This window comes from Rana temporaria, chromosome 4 (assembly GCF_905171775.1).
Source record: "Rana temporaria chromosome 4, aRanTem1.1, whole genome shotgun sequence".
NCBI classification, from domain to species: domain Eukaryota; kingdom Metazoa; phylum Chordata; class Amphibia; order Anura; family Ranidae; genus Rana; species Rana temporaria.
In genome coordinates, this window is record NC_053492.1 from 60,082,772 (window position 1) to 60,090,139 (window position 7,368).

A 7,368-nucleotide genomic window follows, 5' to 3' on the forward strand; every position below is an offset into this window, starting at 1 on the left:
AGTGGTACTGCCTATAAGAGTACCAGTACCAGCCGTTCTACTCTAATAAAAGTAGAACGGCTAGTAGCTAGTGAAGGGGGAGAGGGGGCTTGGGTGGGCTGGGGTGCGGGAATTGCCCGGCTGCCATGGGAGAGACCTGTTAAAGTGGGCCAGTCTGGATGAAGTCCAAGGCCAAATTTCTGTCCCAGTCCAGCCCTGCACACGGGCAGACCCTGTTCGCCTGTTAGTTTTTTTAGGCGGACCTGAATAGGACGCTCCGTGCACCTGCTGACATCCAACCCGCACCGATCCGCCAAATTGTGACGGATGGAAACCCTACTTTCCATCCTTCTGGCGGATCGGATCGGATGAAAACGGACTCTACGGTCCGTCTTCATCCGATCCCCCATAGGGGATAGCGGTGCTCTGACAGGTCGGTCCCCGCACAGTGTGCAGAGACCGACCTGTTATCTGCCTGCTCATCTGGGATCGACGGAGCGATCCCCCCTGAGCAAAGCGGAGCCGCACACGGACACGTCTGTGTGAAAGGGGCCCTTACTCTTCACTCCTTGAAGATGATTGTAACAGTGATAATTGTAATGTTTACATACAGATTTAGTGGGCATATACACATCAATACCAAATGGCGACTTCACGCGTTTAAAACTTTTATGATTCTTATCGCTTAATGGCTGTAAGCTCACACAAGCCAGGCCCTTTGAACCCTTCTGTATTGAATTGTATCTGTCTTGTATCCCTTTATTTTTTACAAGTGTTGCTTAAAATGTTGGCACCATATAAATCCTGTAAAATAATAACCTGAAGTAAAATGTTGGTCATTTTGTAATGATAGATTATAAATGTTTAATGCCACATATACACGACTGTTTTTCATGACGAGAAAAATGCATTTTTTTAAATTGGTCATTAAAAACGACGGGCCAGATTCAGAAAGAAGTTACGCTGGCGTATCTATTGATACGCCGCGTAACTTCTAGGATGCTCCGGCGTATCTTTTTTCAGTTTTTAGAAAACAAGATACGCCTGAATTTAGCTAAGACCCGACTGGCGTAAGTCTCCTACGCCATCGTATCTTAGTTGCATATTTACGCTGGCTGCTAGGTGGCACTTCCGTCGATTTACGCAAGGAATATGCAAATTAGGTAGATACGCCGATTCAGAAACGTACGTCCGCCCGGCGCATTTTTTACGTCGTTTACGCAAGGCTTTTTCTGGCGTAAAGTTACCCCTGCTATATGAGGTGTATCCTATGTTAAGTATGGACGTCGGGCCAGCGTCGAATTTTCCGTTGATTACGTCTTTGCGTAAGTCGTTCGCGAATAGGGCTGTACGTAAGTTACGTTCACTTTAAAAGCATTGACAGTTTGCGGCGGAATTTGGAGCATCCGCACTTGGAAACGTTCACGGACGGCGCATGCGCCGTTCGTAAGAAACGTCAATTACGTGGGGTCACAAGTAATTTACATAAAACATGCCCACATCATCCACATTTGAATTAGGCGGGCTTACGCCGACACATTTACACTACGCCGTCGTAACTTAGGGCGCAAGTTCTTTCTGAATACGGAACTTGCGCCCTAAGTTACGGCGGCGTAGTGTATCTGAGATACGCTACGCCCGCCGAAAGATACGAAAATGTATCTGAATCCGGGCCACAGTGTGTAGGCTCCAGAGCATTTTTCTCGACGTGAAAAATGGGCATTAAAGATTTAGAACCTGCTCTATTTTTTCTCGCCGTTTTTCACATCGTGAAAAACAGTCGTGTGTAGGCTTTAACGATGGGGAAAAAAATGCGCATGCTCAGAAGCAGGTTAGGAGTAGGGAAATTTGAATAATCAGTCCAAACGGTGTTGCCAATCGAATGGAACTTCCCCTCTATAGTGCCGTCGCACGTGTTGTACGTCACGCGCTTTGCTCAAGCATTTTTTACGATCGTGTGTAGGCAAGGCAGGCTTGACAAGAATCACGTCGAGAAAAACTTTGTTTTTTCCATGACATTAAAAACGGTCGTGTGTACGCGGCATTAGAATTATGAATGTGAAGCTAGAATTATTGCTGGGATAAGTGACTGATTTTGAGGTTCAGGGTTGAGGATGCTGGTTGGCTTAAAGTGTTACAAAACGCATTCTCCTCTGACTGTCCTATGAAACAACAGGACCCCTGACCCTCTGTCTGGACAGTGCTGATTGGCGCTGTGCTGATCACATGCACTCTCCCGTACAGTCCAGTGCAGAAAAAATGCAGCATATTCTACTTTTTTTTTCTGGAACTGGAAAGCCCTGGAACTGACTGCACTGATGTGAACTATGCCGTTGGAAACCATATAACCTACTTTCCATGCGTTTTGATTCAGAAAAAAACGCACTGGACTGCATGTGTTGTGAACTGGCCCTTAGGGTGGAACATGTAACATGTTCCCTGTGCTGAAGCCTCTGCCCGGTCCCCTCCACACCCCTCCCTGTGGCAGCAGTAGGGATAGAAATTCTCTCTACTAGCTGTCACTTTGTGAAAGCAGCGTGGCCGTGTGGGCGGAGTCCCGCACAGCCGCACTACTTTCACAAAGTGAGAGCTAGTACCACACGGCTCCGTCATTCACACACAGAGCTCTGAGGGTCAATGAATTATAACACTATGTGGGTTATTTACTAAAGGCAAAAAGGAGAGTATCTCCCCCTGGGTGGGACTTTAACCACTTAAGCCCCGGACCATTTTGTTGCTAAATGCCCAGGCCAGGTTTTGCGATTCATCACGGCGTCGCTTTAACAGATAATTGCGCGGTCGTGTGACGTGGCTCCCAAACAAAATTGGCGTCCTTTTTTCCCCACAAATAGAGCTCTCTTTTGGTGGTATTTGATCACCTCTGCGGTTTTTCTTTTCTGCGCTATAAACAAAAATAGAGCGACAATTTTGAAAAAAATGCAATATTTTTTACTTTTTGCTATAATAAATATCCCCCAAAAACATATATAAAAAAAATTGTTTTCCTCGGTTTAGGCCGATACGTATTCTTCTACCTATTTTTGGTAAAAAAAATCGCAATAAGCGTTTATCGATTGGTTTGCGCAAAATTTATAGCGTTTACAAAATAGGGGATAGTTTTATTGCATTTTTATTATTTTTTTTTTTTTACTACTAATGGCGGCGATCAGCGATTTTTTTCGTGACTGCGACATTATGGCGGACCCTTCAGACAATTTTGACACATTTTTGGGACCATTGTCATTTTCACAGCAAAAAATGCATTTAAATTGCATTGTTTATTGTGAAAATGACAGTTGCAGTTTGGGAGTTAACCACAGGGGGCGCTGTAGGATTTAGTGTTCACCTAGTGTGTGTTTACAACTGTAGGGGGTGTGGCTGTAGGACTGACGTCATCGATCGAGTCTCCCTATAAAAAGGATCACTCGATCGATACGCCGCCACAGTGAAGCACGGGGAAGCCGTGTTTACATACGGCTCTCCCCGTTCTTCAGCTCCGGGGAGCGATCGCGACGGAGCGGCTATAAACGAATAGCCGCGCCGTCGTCGCACATCGCTCCCCGCGGGTATCCGACCGCCGCATGTAGCGGGGGGGTCCCAAACGGACCCCCGACCCGCGGAAAGGCGGGGACGTACATGTACGCCTATATGCCTGTACGTGCCATTCTGTGGACGTACATGTACATGCGGCGGTCGGCAACTGGTTAAAGGCCAGGCAAAGTGTTGAAGTAAAAAATGGTTTAATAGAAATAGGTACACAAAATGGCACTTAAAGGGTTTGTAAAGGATTTTTTTTTTTTATCTTAATAGCTTCCTTTACCTTAATGCAGTGCTGTTTTCATGTCCTCATTGTTCATTTTTGCTCTCAAGTTGCTGTAATTCTTCTCTGATCTCCACACTTCCTGGTTGTCTGTTTCCTGATAACCACAGTACTGGGAGCTTTCTCTCTGTGGTCACTAATCAAGGAGGTGTGATTACTGTGTGTCTAAAACCCCACAGCACCAATCAGTTTCGTTTTCCAAACCATCACTGCCCTGTATTGGCTCTGTGGCTCTGTACATCACAGAACCAGGAAACAACATGCAAAAACAAAACTAGAAACTGCAGGTACATTATATGATTGATTTTTATCTATTTTTAATCGGATGCATTAAGGTAAAAAAACATTTACCTTTACAACCCCTTTAAGATAGAAGGACAATCTTATCCTTCTGTAGGAAGAGTTCCCTACAGAATAGGCCGCTTATTCAGAGAAATGTAATGCAGAGATGACATCCACAAGGAAGGCAACTTTATGAGTGAGTGAGAGAGAACAGAAAATACCCCTATAGGACCCAAAGGGAGATTTCTGATTAACCAATAAAACAAAGTGAAGGTCCCACAGTGTCACAACATTTTTAATGGTAGTCTCACTCCATGCAAAGTAGGCCTTCCAGGTATGATGATAGACTAAACCGTGTACACACGATCAGATTTCTGATGGAATCAAATCCGATGGATTTTTTCGTCGGATTTCTGATAAAGCTGACTTTCATCAGTCTTGCATACACACTATCAGACTAAATTCAGACCGTGCCAAAACGCGGTGACGTAAAACACTACGACGAGCTGGAAAAATGAAGTTCAATGCTTCCGAGCATGCGTCAACTTGATTCTGAGCATGCATGAATTTTTCTCCGATGGAGTTCCACACAGACGATCGGAATTTCCTATCGGATTTTTATCCATAGGAAAAATTTAAAACATGTTCTGTTTTTTTTACACCGATGAAAAAAAAAAACATGGGGCCCACACACGATCGGTTTGTCCAATGAAAACAGTCCATCTGTATTTTTTCATTGGACGATCGTGTGTACACAGCTTTAGTGAGAAGTTAATTTCCTAGCTTTCAGGAGCATAGGGAAGACTGAGTTAGATAGGCCCCTGTCTCTCAGGATTTAGGGCCTAACAGTCCTGGGAACAGGGAACAAGAATCAGTGCCGGTTGACCTGCCTCTGGGACAGATTTTCTGACTGATTTGATATGGTTCATTATACATCTGCAAGGAATGTGATGAGTTAGGCCTTGTACACACGACCGAACATGTCCGCTGAAACTGGTCCGTCAGACCTGTTTCCGCGGACATGTCCGACCGTGTGTAGGGCCTACCGGACAGTTTCCCGGCCTAGCGGACAGGTTTCCGCATGCTAAGAAACTTGTCCGCTGGAAGCCTGTCCGTCGGACATGTCCGATGGTTAGTACGACTCATCGGACATGTCCGCTGGCCCGAAATCCCGCGCATGCGTCAAATTGATTCGACGCATGCGTAGAAGCATTGACCTTCCGTGTCAGAGAACGTCGGTGTCGTCTACGTCACTGTGTTCTCTGTCCGCGGGGATTTTGGTCTGATGGTGTGTACACACATTTGACCAAAACCTCCCAGCAGACATGTCCGATGAAAACGGTCCACAGACCGTTTTCATCGGACATGTCTGCTCGTCTGTACAAGGCCTTACAGGCACCGCATTCTCCTGGGCCAGTCTGGTGCAATGAGGATTATCAAAACACCCTCCCTTTCAATCCTGTAATGCCTATGAGAAAGAATATTGTCCAGCTTGTTGTTAAACCTGGATGCCAGAAAATCCACATCTGGAGTCAGGCCCCGTACACACGACCAGTTTCCTCGGCAGAATTCAGCTTCCGACCGAGTTTCTGGCTGAATTCTGCCGAGAAACCCGGCCGTGTGTACACTTTCAGCCGAGGAAGCCGACGAGGACCTCGGCGAGGAAATAGAGAACATGTTCTCTATTTCCTCGTTGTTCTATGGGAGCTCTAGTCCCGCCGAGCTCCTCGGCGGCTTCAGGGCTGAACTGGCCGAGAAACTCGATGTGTTTGGCACGTCGAGTTCCTCGGCCGTGTGTACGAGGCCTCACTCATCTGTGGCAGAGGTCTTGAGACACCTCTGGGTAAAGAGAAACACTGATGACTGAGAAAGTCTGGAAAAACAAAAAACCGCGCTTCACACACAAAGTCTATAGGCAGCAGCTGACGTTGGAAAAACAAAGCAATATATAATATAAATAGCCGCGCCAATCGAAATACAAAATAAATGTCAATCAATGAATGAAAATTGGTATAATCTCCTTGAAGACAATAATATCGGATAGAGCCTTTGGTTTGCTTGATGAATGACACTAAGTTCTTAAATTTGGTCAAACCACGAACACCCAGGTGACATGCATGCTTTTAGTGCAAATCCTCCACCGTAAGAATAAGCTGCTTACCACACGGCAAGCCTTTATTGCATTTGGCTATAGCCCAGCCACGGCCTTTCAATCCTCTGGATACTCAGGGTGGAAACACTTGTATTTAAGCAGCGAGATCCAAGCCTCAGCATTGCGGTTCACTCTCGTTACCCCCCGCTCCGGACAATAGCAATCAAGCGATCCAGACACATATATCAAAGATAAAGAAGGGGCACAATAGCGTAATACCGCAGGATAAGAATATTTATTTAAAAGTAATGTACTTACATCAGTACGAATAAAAACAGCGTGTGACAGTAAAAGTAAAGCCGGCCGGCTTGAGGAGCCCTCCTCCTTGGCGTGGTGACGTCACTGACGCAGCCTCCCAGACACGTTTCGTCACTAATGGACGTTTTCAATGGGGGTAGGGCTAGCAGCAGTGAGACACCTTCATATAGCAGCCACTCAATGTAAACGGCGATCCATGGGAACAGACTCCGCCATTTTTGTTGAGGGTAAATTTGCCCATACCACCGCGCTTGACGTGCGCGGCTTAGAGCAGAGAATGTAAATCTTCTTTGATGTTAGTACCCCATTGCCGCAGAGTGAACTTCCCACTCGCCGCAAAAAAGGTCAAAAAAGTTTTAAATGTTGTAAAACCTCCGTGGAGACTAATTGAAATTAGCACACAGACAAATCAGGGAAGCACAAAGTTCATATCCGGCACAGAATAATTCAACTCGGTGCTCACCGTGGCCATCTTGTGGGCAAACTGAAAATCTCTTGTTAAATTAAACCTAATGGTGTTTAAACCTAGGAAGAATACAGGCCTCCATGTCTATACAAGACAAGGGTTATTAAAAGGTATTGTCCTAAGTACTAAAAAATGTGATGGGAAGACACATTCTTGTACAAAAACAAGATCAAAAAAAAAAAAAAAAACACTTCAAGTGATAAAGGTGAAATGTAAATTTTTAAATTTTAAATATGCTGATTGGTTTTAGATCTATTAAGTGATAATAAGCCAAACAATATGCTATACCAATTTTTAAATATTTATATAGATTAAGTTGGTATATTTAAATAAATTTACAAAAATTATATTTAATAAGTCCCAACTCAGTCGGGAAATATGATATTGTGAGAAATTGCAATACGTGCTACC